The sequence below is a fragment of the Oncorhynchus keta genome, unplaced genomic scaffold (assembly GCF_023373465.1).
Source record: "Oncorhynchus keta strain PuntledgeMale-10-30-2019 unplaced genomic scaffold, Oket_V2 Un_contig_4255_pilon_pilon, whole genome shotgun sequence".
Classification (NCBI taxonomy): domain Eukaryota; kingdom Metazoa; phylum Chordata; class Actinopteri; order Salmoniformes; family Salmonidae; genus Oncorhynchus; species Oncorhynchus keta.
In genome coordinates this window covers 73,551-90,203 of record NW_026287673.1, presented here as the reverse complement: position 1 = coordinate 90,203, position 16,653 = coordinate 73,551, and the positions used below count along the sequence as shown (strand labels likewise).

General features: G+C 50.8%; 1 protein-coding gene across 1 annotated transcript in view; it reads right to left on the bottom strand.

The window, feature by feature from the left end:
* The window catches only part of LOC118375667 (zinc finger protein 609), a 99,732-nt gene that overhangs the window by 19,499 nt on the left and 63,580 nt on the right, over nt 1-16,653 (bottom strand).

Below are 16,653 nucleotides of genomic sequence, written 5' to 3'. Positions count from 1 at the left end.
GAGCCCTTAGTGGAGTGCCAGAGCAAAGATATTGTTAAATTAATGTCTGATGTTCTGGGCATCAGCAGCCACGCTGCAGGAGAGAAGCAAGAAGCCGGCACAGGAATATCCTCAACTTATCTGGTATGTGGCTGACCAGGGGGCTACTGTGTTGTCATTTCGCTGGCGTTAAGTTGGCAGCATTCAGAACCACTAGTTTTTCTAGGCATGCATGACCAGGCTAGGAGATACAATAACCTGGCACGTTAAATCCAACTTTAGCTTGAGGTGAGATCATCCAATGGGATGACCTGGTGTGAGATCATACAATAGCCTATATCACACACACACACACACACACACACACACACACACACAGAAATCACAGGTCAGTTTGGAGAATACAAGATTCATCAACACTGATAGGTTAGGAAGTCTGCTACACCTCTCTCCATAACTTTGTTACTCGTCAATGACCACACATAAAATAAAAACGGAACTGTTTAAGGCTGATCATAATATGATCTAAAGCTGATGAGAATTTATGACAGGTGATCATTTTTTTTTAGTTGGCAAATTCAATCATAAAAACACCTACAAAAAAAGCATAGGGTTGCAGACGACAGCAAGTTGTCTCCCGGTTTAAAAACAGCCTAGATGTATTACCCCATAGCCCATCGCCCGGTGACCTCAGCATGCAGTCTCAGCACTGCAGTAGAAACTGGAGTCTGCAGTGAAGTAACTTGTCTAATAGCACAAGAATGCTGGCTGGCAGCTTCCATTCCTGCACGTATTTTATTAGCTCAGGAAACCTCCCCCCTCTCCCTTTCCTGTGTCGAACCCTCTCCCCTCCATCTAACCTAGCGCGGGTCTCGTCTGTCTTTCTGCTGCAGGACTAACTCTGGCACTGAAAGTGGTTGCCAGTTGGTGAGCGTATAAGGCATTTCTACATACGTTTACAGGAACCTGGTGACACTTGGCTACTGGCCCCGTCCTACTCCAGTCCAGATGGTAAACACTAGTGCTCACCCCCAGCCCTTGCTCTTTCAACTGGCACCAACTGGAAAGCATTGTGATGGGCCGGCCAGGCCATTGAGTTTGGCCTTGCGTGACGTGACGTTAGAGGGCTTATCCAGCAGCTTTATCACCCTGCCCCCACCCTCTCGACAGACAATCTAATGCAAAATGATACTGGCAGCCAATACTGGCTGAATAGGAAAAAGCAACTGAACAGCTATGTTGTCTTTGGCATTTTGTCAGCATTTAACTCACTCAGTGACTGTGCTGTGCTCCAATATTGGCAGAATTTGTATGCGCATGTTAATACATATTAAAAGCAACAAAAAATGTTGATCGAAATACTATCTGCTAAACTGTACAGCTAATCAGGTTAGGAGAGGGGTTTATTGTAGCCGTGTTGGCGTACATATGTCAACATAACATAACTTAATAATCACCAATGTACTCCTTGCCAAAATCCCAATATCAGGACACAGATAATTTCAACCGTTCAGAAGGCAGTTAAACTGACAGGCTGAAGGTGTTTGTAGCTGATTATCGGGAAGACGTGTGTTTGTGGTCTCTCAGTGTCGTCTCTGGACTTGTTCGCAGTAAAGTGACCAGACTGGGTCAGTTAAAAAAACAAGGCCAACCCTTTCAAATGAGAGTTCAGTGGGGGAAGCAGGCAGAGACACCAGTGGTCCACCCTCCCCCTTCTCCCCCTCCCCACCTCACTCCCCCCTTTCCATCAACCTCATTAGGGTCGCCTGAGCCAAGTGATTGAAACCAACATTAATGAGAACGATTGGCCTGTATTTCACCTCTCATTTCCACTGAGCAACAAAGTGTCCCTGTCCCTGTCCCCTCCACCACTGGACTCCTTGGCTCTTGTCCACTACTAATGAATAAGACCCTAATGGCAGAGAATATGAGTCAGGAGGTTGCTCCTGGATGCATGGTCCCCACTGACATGTTTCATTAGGTTACTGGGAGCTCCATAATCAGCTCCCCTGCAGCTGGTCAAGCCTGCTGGCCACAGGGACACGGCCGACCTTTGAACCTCTCCTACTCAACACGCCTTCAGCCGCTTCTCAGCATTCTCTGTCTCCGACTGCGACTATGAAGGTTTAAAGCTAATCGAAGTCCTTCAGGTACCTCAGATTTCTCCTGCTCCACATGGATCAAAATGGCTTTGGCCTTTACTCTGACCATTCCAATCAAAGGGGCAATCTGATATTTCAACCTCTCCCTGACCGAATCCAATAACTACACGTTTCAAGCAGACCGTCACAGTCCCTGTGCCCAAGAAAGCGAAGGTAACATGCCTAAATGACTAAGCACTCATGTCGGTGGCCATGAAGTGCTTCGAAAGGCTGGTCATGGCTCACAGTACCATCATCCCGGAAACCCAAGACCCGCTCCAATTCACATACCGTCCCAACCGCTCCACAGATGACGCCATCTCAAACGCACTCCACACTGCCCTTTCCCAGCTGGACAAAAGGAACACCTATGTGAGAATGCTGTTCATAGACTACAGCCCAGCGTTCAACACCATAGTGCCCTCAAAGCTCATCAATAAGATAAGGACCCTGGGACAAAAACACCTCCCTCTGCAACTGGATCCTGAACTTCCTGATGGGCCGCCCCCAGTTTTGTAAGGGTAGGCAACAACACATCTGCCACGCTGATCCTCAACATGGGGTGCATGCTTAGTCCCCTCCTGTACTCCCTGCTCACCCACGACTGCATGGCCAAACATGACTCCAACAACATCATTAAGTTTGCTGACGATAACGGTGGTAGGCCTGATCACAGACAACGATTAGACAGCCTGTAGGCAGGAGGTCAGAGACCTGGCAGTGTGTATTCAGGACAACAACCTCTCATCCCAATGTGAGCAAGACAAAGGAGCAGATTGTGGACTACAGGAAAAGGAGAGCCAAAAAGGCCCCCATTGACATTGTGGTAGTGGAGCGGGTCGAGAGTTAAGTTCCTTGGTGTCCACATGACCAACAAACTATCGTAGTCCAAACACACCAAAACAGTTGTGAAGAGGGCACGACAAAGCCTTTCTCCCCCTCAGGAGACTGAAAAGATTTGGCATGGGTCCCCAGATCCTCAAGAAGTTCAACAGCTGAACCATCGAGAGCATCCTGACTGGTTGCATCCCCGCCTGGTATGGCAACTGGTCGGCATACCGCTAAGACGCTACAGAAAGTAACTGATTATTTACACCCCCACCACCTTTATTTTTACAATGCCCCTTCCCGCTGTTTATTATCTATGCATAGTCACTTTCACTAACCTGTACCCTCACAAATTGACTTGGTACCGGTACCCCCTGTATACATTACTGCTGGGGCGGCAGGGTAGCCTAGTGGTTAGAGCATTGGACTAGTGAGCAGAAGGTTGCCAGTTCAAACCCCTGAGCCGACAAGGTACAAATCTGTCGTTCAGCCCCTGAACAGGCAGTTAAACCCACTGTTCCTAGGCCGTCATTGAAAATAAGAATTTGTTCTTAACTGACTTGCCTGGTTAAATACAGGTACAAATAAAAATACAGCCTCGTTATGGTTATTTTATTGTGTTACTTTTTATTTGTTGTAAATCTTACTTAAGTCTATTTCCTGAACTGCAGGTTAAGGGCTTGTAAGAAAGCATTTCACGTAGGCTCCTCACCGGTTGTATTCGGGGCATGTGACAAATCAAATTGGATTTCATTTGATCTGCAGTTGAACAACAAACTGGTCACACCGCCACTTATTTAGCCCCTTTAAGGTTCAGAGCTAATATGAGTTTGTTACAATCTCATTAACTGCTACAAATGCAGCTAAGCCAAATTATCGATCATTGCATCATGTCACTGAAATAAGAGAAGGTTGAACACATGTCAATCATTCACTAAACTGTTTTATTTAAAGTTTAGGTTTAGAGAAAAAGTTCTGTAAATTACTTTAATAATCCTGCAAAAAGCACGGAGAAAAAGCTCAATCGTTCATATGCGCCGTACAATCAGCTGAGGTAATTATCACTGTGCACACACACAGCGAGCGACTGATGTAAATATGCCTGCTAATAAGGTTTGTAAACCTCTACGTGTCCCTGTGGGGGTTAAAGTATCTTGCTCACACCAGCCATGTTGCCATGACAGCCTGGTTCATCAAGGGACCGTGGAGATAAGAGGGAACTGAGAAAAATTGTGTGGATACACATCAGTTAACTACAGGGGAATGATACAGGCGTTGTGCTAATACTGGAGCTGGCATTAATGGTGTGCGACAAAAAGCTAGCTAGAAAGATTAAATTCATGTGTCATTTGAAATGGTGAAATACTTTTGATGTGCGCAAGATGCATATTGAACATAGTAGCATTCAAATTAAAATATGAGTCTCAATTTAAAGAACACATCAGTGGCTTTAGTCTTTGTGCTGTCAATGTCCGAAAGCATACTAGTAACATTGATTTCCCATCAGCCACCATACATTCAAATCAGAGTGGAAGTTGAAATCCAAGGCTTGTTTCATCATGTATCGTCTCACATTCGGGTGATGAAGGGTTAATAGATACATCCGTTTCTATTGGACGCTGTGTGTGTGTGGAGCACATCCTCAAACTATGACCTCTGTTCAACATTTGATTAACTTGCCGTAATAACATTTTCACCAGAAAAGCTAAGTCTGAAAAGGTCATATTTTTCCTTGGTTTGGGTGATATCAGGGTTATTTGTATGCATTTCATATGGTTATAATGTTGTTATAGCAGAACAACATTTTTCTCCTGAAAATTAGCTCCTGTTGGGTCTTATTGTGTGTGCAAGTCACTCTGTACGAATGTGCACACAACATTGTGAAAGCAACATACAGGAGAGGATAAGTTGATAACATTTCTATTGAATGTACATGATAAGTTACTTCTGGAGCAGCACTGAACAAACCAATACTGATGTATTGGTTAAATCTCAAAATGTTACATTTTCCATTTCCATGGTAGTTGTGGTGTGTAACATGGTATCTCTTAATTACTTCAGTGGTCAGGGGCCATCTGGATCCTCTATTGCTTTTACGTCAAGACTATTGGAGTGGGTCAAGGTTACGGTCTATTGGAGTGGGTTACGGTCTATTGGAGTGGGTTGCGGTCTATTGGAGTGGGTTGCGGTCTATTGGAGTGGGTTGCGGTCTATTGGAGTGGGTTGCGGTCTATTGGAGTGGGTTACGGTCTATTGGAGTGGGTTGCGGTCTATTGGAGTGGGTTACGGTCTATTGGAGTGGGTTGCGGTCTATTGGAGTGGGTTGCGGTCTATTGGTGTGGGTTACGGTTGCGGTCTATTGGAGTGGGTTACGGTTGCGGTCTATTGGAGTGGGTTACGGTTGCGGTCTATTGGAGTGGGTTACGGTTGCGGTCTATTGGAGTGGGTTACGGTTGCGGTCTATTGGAGTGGGTTACGGTTGCGGTCTATTGGAGTGGGTTACGGTTGCGGTCTATTGGAGTGGGTTACGGTTGCGGTCTATTGGAGTGGGTTACGGTTGCGGTCTATTGGAGTGGGTTACGGTTGCGGTCTATTGGAGTGGGTTAAGGTTACGGTCTATTGGAGTGGGTTAAGGTTGCGGTCTATTGGAGTGGGTTACGGTTACGGTCTATTGGAGTGGGTTACGGTCTATTGGAGTGGGTTACGGTCTATTGGAGTGGGTTACGGTCTATTGGAGTGGGTTACGGTCTATTGGAGTGGGTTAAGGTTACGGTCTATTGGAGTGGGTTAAGGTTACGGTCTATTGGAGTGGGTTACGGTTGCGGTCTATTGGAGTGGGTTAAGGTTACGGTCTATTGGAGTGGGTTACGGTTGCGGTCTATTGGAGTGGGTTAAGGTTACGGTCTATTGGAGTGGGTTACGGTCTATTGGAGTGGGTTACGGTCTATTGGATTGGGTTAAGGTTGCGGTCTATTGGAGTGGGTTACGGTTGCGATCTATTGGAGTGGGTTACAGTTGCGGTCTATTGGAGTGGGTTAAGGTTACGGTCTATTGGAGTGGGTTAAGGTTGCGGTCTATTGGAGTGGGTTAAGGTTACGGTCTATTGGAGTGGGTTACGGTTACGGTCTATTGGAGTGGGTTACGGTTGCGGTCTATTGGAGTGGGTTAAGGTTAATGTCTATTGGAGTGTATGGAAGAATGCAGTTGTCAGCCAGAAAGAATGGGCCTGCCCTCTGGACAGCATGGAATTTCAATTCCAAATGTGTCTTGTGTGGTGAGCTGCAAGCAGCACTCGGGAAATTGACCACTTTGACAATTGGACAAAGCCCATTGATATGAAGTGAAGACTACAGAAGGGAGGAGGGAGGGTGGTGAAGGGAAGGAGAGAGAGGTGAAGGGAAGGAGAGAGGGGGTGAAGGGAAGGAGAGAGGGGGAGAGGTGAAGGGAAGGAGAGAGGGGGAGAGGTGAAGGGAAGGAGAGAGGGAGGAAGGGAGAGAGAGAGAGAGAGAGAGAGAGAGAGAGAGAAGGGAAGAGAGCAGCAGGAGAGAGAGAGAGAGGTGAAGGGAAGGAGAGAGAGAGAGAGAGAGGGAAGGGAAGGGAAGGAGAGAGAGAGAGAGGGAGAGAGGAGAGAGAGGTGAAGGGAAGGAGAGAGAGAGAGAGAGGTGAAGGAGAGAGAGAGAGAGAGGTGAAGGGAAGGAGAGAGAGGAGAGGTGAAGGGAAGGAGAGAGAGAGAGAAAGGGAAGGAGAGAGAGAGGGAGAGGTGAAGGGAGAGGAGAGAGAGAAGGGAAGGAAGGAGAGAGAGAGAGAGGTGAAGGGAAGGGAAGGAGAGAGGGAAGGAAGGAGAGAAGGAGAGAAGGGAAGAGAAGGGAAGGAGAAGGGAAGGAGAGGTGAAGGGAAGGGAGGAGAGGTGAGAGGTGAAGGGAAGAGAGAGAGAGAGAGGGAGGTGAAGGGAAGGAGAGAGAGAGAGAGGTGAAGGGAAGGAGAGAGAGAGAGAGAGAGAGAGAGAGGAGGTGAAGGGAAGGAGAGAGAGAGAGGTGAAGGGAAGGAGAGAGAGAGAGGGAGAGAGAGAGGGGAGTGAAGGGAAGGAGAGAGAGAGAGAGGGAGGTGAAGGGAAGGAGAGAGAGAGAGAGGAGAGGGAAGGGAAGAAGAGAGAGGAGGAGAGAGAGAGGAGAAGGGAAGGAGAGAGAGAGAGGAGGAAGGGAAGGAGAGAAGGAGAGAGAGAGGTGAAGGGAAGGAGAGAGAGAGAGAGGTGAAGGGAAGAGAGAGAGAGAGGAGAGAAGGGAAGGAAGGAGGAGAGAGAGAGAGGTGAAGGGAAGAGAGAGAGAGAGAGAGAGAGAGGTGAAGGGAAGGAGATGTGAAGGGAAGGAGGAGAAGGAAGGAGAGAGAAGGAAGAGAGAGGAGGGAGAGGTGAAGGGAAGGAGAGAGAGAGAGAGAGGGGGTGAAGGAAGGAGAGAGAGAGAGAGAGAGAGGTGAAGGAAAGAAGAGAGAGAGAGGGAAGGGAAGGAGAGAGAGAGAGAGGTGAAGGGAAGAGAGAGAGGTGAAGGGAAGGAGGAGAGAGAGGAGGTGAAGGAGGAGAGAGGAGAGAGGTGAAGGGAAGGAGAGAGGGGAAGGAGAGAGAGGGTGAAGGGAAGGAGAGAGAGAGAGAGGTGAAGGAAGGGAGAGGAGAGAGAGAGAGAGAGGTGAAGGAAGGAGAGAGAGAGAGAGAGAGGTGAAGGGAAGGAGAGAGAGAGAGAGAGAGAGAGAGGTGAAGGGAAGGAGAGAGAGAGAGAGAGAGAGAGGTGAAGGGAAGGAGAGAGAGAGAGAGAAGGAGAGAGAGAGGGAAGAGAGAGGAGAGAGAGAGAGAGGTGAAGGGAAGGAGAGAGAGAGAGAGAGAGAGAGAGGTGAAGGAAGGAGAGAGAGAGAGGTGAAGGGAAGGAGAGAGAGAGAGAGAGGAGAGGTGAAGGGAAGGAGAGAGAGAGAGGGAGAGGTGAGGGAGGAGAGAGAGAGAGAGTGAAGGGAAGAGAGAGAGAGAGGTGAAGGGAAGGAGAGAGAGAGTGAAGGGAAGGAGGAGAGAGAGAAGGGAGGAGAGAGGGAGGGTGAAGGGAAGGAGAGAGAGAGAGAGGAGAGAAGGAGAGGGAGGTGAAGGGAAGGAGAGAGAGAGGTGAAGGGAAGGAGAGAGAGGAGAAGGGGAAGAAGGGGGGAAGGGAAGAGAGAGGGAGGTGAAGGGAAGGAGAGAGGAGAGAAGGGAGAGAGAGAGAGAAGGAGGTGAAGGGAAGGAGAGAGAGAGAGAGAGAAGGAGGTGAAGAAGGAGAGAGAGAGAGGGAAGGGAAGGAGAGAGAGGAGAGAGGTGAAGGGAAGGAGAGAGAGAGAGAGAGGTGAAGGGAAGGAGAGAGAGAGAGAGGTGAAGGGAAGAGAGAGGGATGAAGGGAAGAGAAGAGAGGAGAGGTGAAGGAAGAAGAGAGAGAGAGAGAGAGAGAGAGAGAGAGAGTGAAGGGAAGGAGAGAGAGAGAGAGGTGAAGGGAAGGGAAGGAGAGAGAGAGAGAGAGGTGAAGGGAAGGAGAGAGAGAGAGAGAGGGAGAGAGAGAGGTGAAGGGGAAGGGAAGAGAGAGAGAGGAGAGGTGAAGGGAAGGAGAGAGAGAGAGAGAGGGAGAGGTGAAGGGAAGGAGAGAGAGAGAGAGAGGGAGAGGTGAAGGGAAGAGAGAGAGAGAGAGAGGGAGAGGTGAAGGGAAGGAGAGAGAGAGAGAGAGAGAGGTGAAGGGAAGGAGAGAGAGAGAGAGAGAGGTGAAGGGAAGGAGAGAGAGAGAGAGAGAAGGAGAGAAGGAGAGAGAGAGAGAGAGGTGAGGGAAGGAGAGAGAGAGAGGTGAAGGAAGGAGAGAGAGAGGTGAAGGGAAGAGAGAGAGAGAGAGAAGGGAAGGGAAGGAGAGAGAGAGAGAGAGAAGAGAGAGAGAGAGAGAGAGGTGAAGGGAAGGAGAGAGAGAGAGAGAGAGGAGGGGGAAGGAAGAGAGAGAGAGAGAGAGAGAGAGAGAGAGAGAAGGGAAGGAGAGAGAGAGAGGGAGAGGTGAAGGGAAGGAGAAGGAGAGAGAGAGAGAAGGGAGGAGAGAGAGAGAGAGGAGAGTGAGAAGGGAAGGAGAGAGAGAGAGAGAGGTGAAGGGAAGGAGAGAGAGAGAGAGAGAGAGAGGTGAAGGGAGAGAGAGAGAGAGAGAGAGGTGAAGGGAAGGGAAGAGAGAGAGAGAGGAGAGGGAAGGAGAGAGAGAGAGGTGAAGGGAAGGAGAGAGAGAGAGAAGGGAGAGAGAGAGAAGGTGAAGGGAGAGGAGAAGGAAGGTGAAGGGAAGGAGAGAGGAGAGAGAGAGAGAGAGAGAGAGAGAGGTGAAGGGAAGGAGAGGAGAGAGAGGTGAAGGGAAGGAGAGAGGGAGAGAGAGGGAAGGGAAGGGAAGGAGAGAGAGAGAGAGAGAGAGGTGAAGGGAAGGAGAGAGAGAGAGAGGGAGGGAAGGAGGAGAGAGAGAGAGAGAGAAGGAAGGAAGGAGAGAGAGAGAGAGAGGGAGGTGAAGGGAAGGAGAGAGAGAGAGAGGTGAAGGGAAGGAGAGAGAGAGAGAGAGGTGAAGGGAAGGAAGGAGGAGAGAGAGGGAGAGAGAAGGGAAGGAAGGGAAGGAGAGAGAGAGAGAGAGGAGAGGTGAAGGGAAGGAGAGAGAGAGAGAGAGGAGAGGTGAAGGGAAGGAGAGAGAGAGAGAGAGAGAGGTGAAGGGAAGGAGAGAGAGAGAGAGAGAGAGAGGTGAAGGGAAGGAGAGAGAGAGAGAGAGGGAGAGGTGAAGGGAAGGAGAGAGAGAGAGAGAGGGAAGGGAAGGAGAGAGAAGGAAGGAGAGAGAGAGAGAGGGAAGGGAAGGAGAGAGAGAGAGAGAGAGAGGGGAAGGAGAGAGAGAGAGAGAGAGAGGAGGTGAAGGGAAGGAGAGAGAGAGAGAGAGAGGTGAAGGGAAGGAGAGAGAGAGAGAGAGAGAGAGGAAGGAGAGAGAGAGAGAGAAGGGAAGGAGAGAGAGAGAGAGAGAGAGAAGGAAGGAGAGAGAGAGAGAGAGGTGAAGGGAAGGAAGGAGAGAGAGAGAGAGAGAGAGAGGTGAAGGGAAGGAGAGAGAGAGAGAGAGAGAGAGGTGAAGGGAAGGAGAGAGAGAGAGAGGTGAAGGGAAGGTGAAGGAAGGAGAGAGAGAGAGGGAAGGGAAGGGAAGGAGAGAGAGAGAGAGAGAGAGAGAGAGAAGGGAAGGAAGGAGAGAGAGAGAGAGAGAGAGTGAAGGGAAGGAGAGAGAGAGAGAGGTGAAGGGAAGGGAAGAGAGAGAGAGAGAGAGAGAGGTGAAGGGAAGGAGAGAGAGAGAGAGAGAGAGAGGTGAAGGGAAGGAGAGAGAGAGAGAAGGGAAGGAGAGAGAGAAGAGGAGAGAGAGGTGAAGGGAAGGAGAGAGAGAGAGAGAGGTGAAGGGAAGGAGAGAGAGAGGTGAAGGGAAGGAGAGAGAGAGGTGAAGGGAAGGAGAGAGAGGGTGAAGGGAAGGAGAGAGAGAGGTGAAGGGAAGGAGAGAGAGAGGTGAAGGGAAGGAGAGAGAGAGGTGAAGGGAAGGAGAGAGAGAGGTGAAGGGAAGGAGAGAGAGAGGTGAAGGGAAGGAGAGAGAGAGGTGAAGGAAGGAGAGAGAGGTGAAGGGGAAGGAGAGAGAGAGGAGAGGGAAGGGAAGGAGAGAGAGAGAGAGAGAGAGGGTGAAGGGAAGGAGAGAGAGAGAGAGAGAGAGGTGAAGGGAAGGAGAGAGAGAGAGAGAGAGAGGTGAAGGGAAGGAGAGAGAGAGAGAGAGAGGGGAAGGGAAGGAGAGAGAGAGAGAGAGGTGAAGGGAAGGAGAGAGAGAGAGAGAGAGAGAAGGGAAGGAGAGAGAGAGAGAGAGGTGAAGGGAAGGAGAGAGAGAGAGAAGGAAGGAGAGAGAGAGAGAGAGGTGAAGGGAAGGAGAGAGAGAAGGGAAGGAGAGAGAGAGAGGTGAAGGGAAGGAAGGAGAGAGAAGAGAAGGTGAAGGAAGGAGAGAGAGAGAGGTGAAGGGAAGGAGAGAGAGAGAGTGAAGGGAAGGAGAGAGAGAGGTGAAGGGAAGGAGAGAGAGGTGAAGAGAGAGAGAGAGGTGAAGGGGGAAGAAGGAGAGAGGTGAAGGGAAGGAGAGAGAGAGAGGTGAAGGGAAGGAGAGAGAGAGAGAAGGGAAGGAGAGAGAGAGAAGGGGGAAGGAGAGAGAGAGGTGAGGTGAAGGGAAGGAGAGAGAGAGAGAGAGGTGAAGGGAAGGAGAGAGAGAGAGAGGTGAAGGGAAGGAGAGAGAGAGAGAGGTGAAGGGAAGGAGAGAGAGAGAGAGGTGAAGGGAAGGAGAGAGAGAGAGAGGTGAAGGGAAGGAGAGAGAGAGAGAGGAGAAGGGAAGGAGAGAGAGAGAGAGGTGAAGGGAAGGAGAGAGAGAGAGAGGTGAAGGGAAGGAGAGAGAGAGAGAGGTGAAGGGAAGGAGAGAGAGAGGTGAAGGGGAAGGAGAGAGAAGGGAAGAGAGAGAAGGGAAGGAAGGGAGAGGAGGTGAAGGGAAGGAGAGAGAGAGAGAGAGAGGTGAAGGGAAGGAGAGAGAGGGAGAGGTGAAGGGAAGGAGAGAGAGGGAGAGGGGAAGGGAAGGAGAGAGAGGGAGAGGTGAAGGGAAGGAGAGAGAGAGAGGTGAAGGGAAGGAGAGAGAGGGAGAGGTGAAGGGAAGGAGAGAGAGAGAGGAGAGGTGAAGGGAAGGAGAGAGAGGAGAGAGGTGAAGGGAAGGAGGAGAGAAGGGAAGGAGAAGGAGAGAGGGAGAGGTGAAGGGAAGGAGAGAGGGAGGAAGGGAAGGAGAGAGTGAAGGGAAGGAGAGAGAGAGGTGAAGGGAAGGAGAGAGAGAGAGGTGAAGGGAAGGAGAGAGAGAGAGGTGAAGGGAAGGAGAGAGAGAGAGGTGAAGGGAAGGAGAGAGAGGAGGTGAAGGGAAGGAGAGAGGGAGTTTAAGGGAGGAGAGAGAAAGTGAAGGGAGAGGGAGAGGGAGAGGGAGAGGGAGAGAGAGAGAGAGAGAGAGAGAGAGAGAGAGAGAAAGTGAAGGGAAGGAGAGAGAGAGAAAGTGAAGGCTCAATTGAACATCCAATTAATTATTCCGTTCTTCCTGACATGTCTTCCTCTACTGTTAAAACAAGAGTGATTTTTTCCCTCCCCTTCTTCCTCGCTGGCCAGTGTAGACAGCTACGGGCCTCTTGTCAATGTTGGCTCCGGTACATCAAGGGCACAGCACTGCGCAGCTCAACGAGAGCAAGGTGTCGCCCCTTTAGAAAAACACTTCAATGAAGCCTTTGACAGGTGGTGGTGTTGAAAAGAGTAAGACAGCAGGGCCGGCAGTGAGCTCCAGAACCCAGAGGACCTTTCATACAACATGCTTCCTCCAAACACTGACAAGAGTCAGCGCTGCTTCAGACTTCCTCCCAATGTTTATATGATAATATCCGTTTTGTAGAGACCTCTTTTTCTGCTCCGACGCCAAATAACTACGGCGGCTAAAGCTAACAGTCTTAATCCTCCAATGATGTAGATGTATAAATAATCCAGGAAACATTTTTCCCAATCAGCTTGTATAATTGATCTATTAAGGCAAGGTGCCTGTGTGACCGCGAGGGGAATAGCCTGCTGTGTGTGGAGAGAGAAAGAGAGGTTGACAGGGGTAACATAGCTTTGGCGTGGGCTGCAGCGTTGGCTGGGAATCAGCGGTGTTCCCTGGCCCTCGGAGTGAGAGGCTTTCTGGGCCGCGCTTCAAGAGCAATACATTTTCATAGCTGACATTTTGGAAGTATCAGCAGCGTGCGAGGCCTGGGAGGGTTGGTCCAGAGGAGACCCTAGCCTGTCACCATATCCACGAGGAGGGATGTGTGTCAGAGGGTTGGCCCAGAGGAGACCCTAGCCTGTCACCATATCCACGCTGAGGGATGTGTGTCAGAGGGTTGGCCCAGAGGAGACCCTAGCCTGTCACCATATCCACACTGAGGGATGTGTGTCAGAGGGTTGGTCCAGAGGAGACCCTAGCCTGTCACCATATCCACACTGAGGGATGTGTGTCAGAGGGTTGGCCCAGAGGAGACCCTAGCCTGTCACCATATCCACACTGAGGGATGTGTGTCAGAGGGTTGGCCCAGAGGAGACCCTAGCCTGTCACCATATCCACGCTGAGGGATGTGTGTCAGAGGGTTGGCCCAGAGGAGACCCTAGCCTGTCACCATATCCACACTGAGGGATGTGTGTCAGAGGGTTGGTCCAGAGGAGACACTAGCCTGTCACCATATCCACACTGAGGGATGTGTGTCAGAGGGTTGGCCCAGGGCACTGCAGAGGAGACCCTAGCCTGTCACCATATCCACGCTGAGGGATGTGTGTCAGAGGGTTGGTCCAGAGGAGACCCTAGCCTGTCACCATATCCACACTGAGGGATGTGTGTCGGAGGGTTGGCCCAGGGCACTGCAGAGGAGACCCTAGCCTGTCACCATATCCACACTGAGGGATGTGTGTCAGAGGGTTGGTCCAGAGGAGACCCTAGCCTGTCACCATATCCACGCTGAGGGATGTGTGTCAGAGGGTTGGCCCAGAGGAGACCCTAGCCTGTCACCATATCCACGAGGAGGGATGTGTGTCAGAGGGTTGGTCCAGGGAGACCCTAGCCTGTCACCATATCCACGAGGAGGATGTGTGTCAGAGGGTTGGTCAGAGGAGACCCTAGCCTGTCACCATATCCACACTGAGGGATGTGTGTCAGAGGGTTGGCCCAGAGGAGACCCTAGCCTGTCACCATATCCACACTGAGGGATGTGTGTCAGAGGGTTGGTCCAGAGGAGACCCTAGCCTGTCACCATATCCACACTGAGGGATGTGTGTCAGAGGGTTGGCCCAGAGGAGACCCTAGCCTGTCACCATATCCACACTGAGGGATGTGTGTTAGAGGGTTGGTCCAGAGGAGACCCTAGCCTGTCACCATATCCACGCTGAGGGATGTGTGTCAGAGGGTTGGCCCAGAGGAGACCCTAGCCTGTCACCATATCCACACTGAGGGATGTGTGTTAGAGGGTTGGTCCAGAGGAGACCCTAGCCTGTCACCATATCCACACTGAGGGATGTGTGTCGGAGGGTTGGCCCAGGGCACTGCAGAGGAGACCCTAGCCTGTCACCATATCCACGCTGAGGGATGTGTGTCAGAGGGTTGGTCCAGAGGAGACACTAGCCTGTCACCATATCCACACTGAGGGATGTGTGTCGGAGGGTTGGCCCAGGGCACTGCAGAGGAGACCCTAGCCTGTCACCATATCCACCCTGAGGGATGTGTGTCAGAGGGTTGGTCCAGAGGAGACCCTAGCATGTCACCATATCCACCCTGAGGGATGTGTGTTAGAGGGTTGGTCCAGAGGAGACCCTAGCCTGTCACCATATCCACACTGAGGGATGTGTGTCAGAGGGTTGGCCCAGAGGAGACCCTAGCCTGTCACCATATCCACACTGAGGGATGTGTGTTAGAGGGTTGGTCCAGAGGAGACCCTAGCCTGTCACCATATCCACACTGAGGGATGTGTGTCGGAGGGTTGGTCCAGAGGAGACCCTAGCCTGTCACCATATCCACACTGAGGGATGTGTGTCAGAGGGTTGGCCCAGGGCACTGCAGAGGAGACCCTAGCCTGTCACCATATCCACGCTGAGGGGTGTGTGTCAGATGGTTGGTCCAGAGGAGACCCTAGCCTGTCACCATATCCACGCTGAGGGATGTGTGAGAGGGTTGGCCCAGGGCACTGCAGAGGAGACCCTAGCCTGTCACCATATCCACGCTGAGGGATGTGTGTCAGAGGGTTGGCCCAGAGGAGACCCTAGCCTGTCACCATATCCACACTGAGGGATGTGTGTCAGAGGGTTGGTCCAGAGGAGACCCTAGCCTGTCACCATATCCACACTGAGGGATGTGTGTTAGAGGGTTGGCCCAGGGCACAGCAGAGGAGACCCTAGCCTGTCACCATATCCACGCTGAGGGATGTGTGTCAGAGGGTTGGTCCAGAGGAGACCCTAGCCTGTCACCATATCCACGCTGAGGGATGTGTGTCAGAGGGTTGGCCCAGAGGAGACCCTAGCCTGTCACCATATCCACACTGAGGGATGTGTGTCAGAGGGTTGGTCCAGAGGAGACCCTAGCCTGTCACCATATCCACGCTGAGGGATGTGTGTTAGAGGGTTGGTCCAGAGGAGACCCTAGCCTGTCACCATATCCACGCTGAGGGATGTGTGTTAGAGGGTTGGTCCAGAGGAGACCCTAGCCTGTCACCATATCCACACTGAGGGATGTGTGTCAGAGGGTTGGCCCAGGGCACTGCAGAGGAGACCCTAGCCTGTCACCATATCCACGCTGAGGGATGTGTGTCAGATGGTTGGTCCAGAGGAGACCCTAGCCTGTCACCATATCCACGCTGAGGGATGTGTGTCAGAGGGTTGGTCCAGAGGAGACCCTAGCCTGTCACCATATCCACGCTGAGGGATGTGTGTCAGAGCTCAGCCTTAAAATACCATTCCTGCTCCTCCCTTGGTCTTCATTTCCTGCAAGCCATCCGACTCAAACACCTCCATGCCAGACTCTCCTTCTCTCTTTTCGCCTCTCTCATGTTCAGGGTTGAATGTGTCAGAGAGAGTGGAGACTGCACCAGCTCCTTGACATGGGTGAAAAGCTAATTGATTCACATACGGATGCATAACTTACCTTTAAAAGGTGGCCATTTTGAGGTCAAATCTATCTAGGTTGTTACCTTTAAGTGCAAATTATGTAGGATAAATCATTCATGCTGAGACTAGACATAATATCAGAAGCCTGGGGGAAAGGTGAATCCAGCAGGGCATGTTTTTTTGGGAACTAGATTCTTCTTTTTCCCTCCCCCCACCTCAACCACCATTCCTTCCTCTGGCGCTCTTCATTCCGGTGAGGTGCAGACGTTTAACTGGTGTCTGTTGTTCATTGACTCCCACAGGGGCAAAAGGCAGAGGTGAAAATGCAGCTGTTGTGCGGCATGCTAAACAAGCTACATGCTCGCCACACTGCATGCCTGAGCAGCTCCATGTGAGAGTTGCCATGCAGGAGGCAGAACTGCTTAACATCACGGCTAATCACACTGTTCTCTGATTGGCTCTGGGGCTCTGCGTAGCGTTGCTCTGCTCATGCCTTGGTTTACTCATTTGGTTCCCATGTGTTAAGTTGTCTGTTTTTAAGTCTCTCTCGGGGGAGAAGGGGAACATAGAGCCTTGAAAAGGAACTGAGTAACTGGGCTCCGATTAAACCCGAGCCAGTAGGTTGTTGTTCAACTGTGGATAAAACTAGCATAGGATAATCTATGCCATTATAAAATAACATTTGTTCTTACCTGTCTTACCTGACTAAATAAAAGGTAAACAAATAAAATAATAAGAAACACAAGAAAAATGTAGAGATGTGTTACAAGCTATGGGGGGGTTTAAAGTGCTTTTACCCATGTGACCTCTACCAGAGGACTTGTTTGTTCCACTGTCCACCCACACAGGGTGTCACTGAGATATAGATCTGTCCACTTCAGAGAGACAAAACACTGGCTTCAAAGCGAGGGGATATGCACTCTGGCAACCCCAAATGTTTCTCCAGCACCGGGGACCATAACAGTCTCCACCTGCAGAACAGAGTGCTTCTCCCAATCCCCCCAC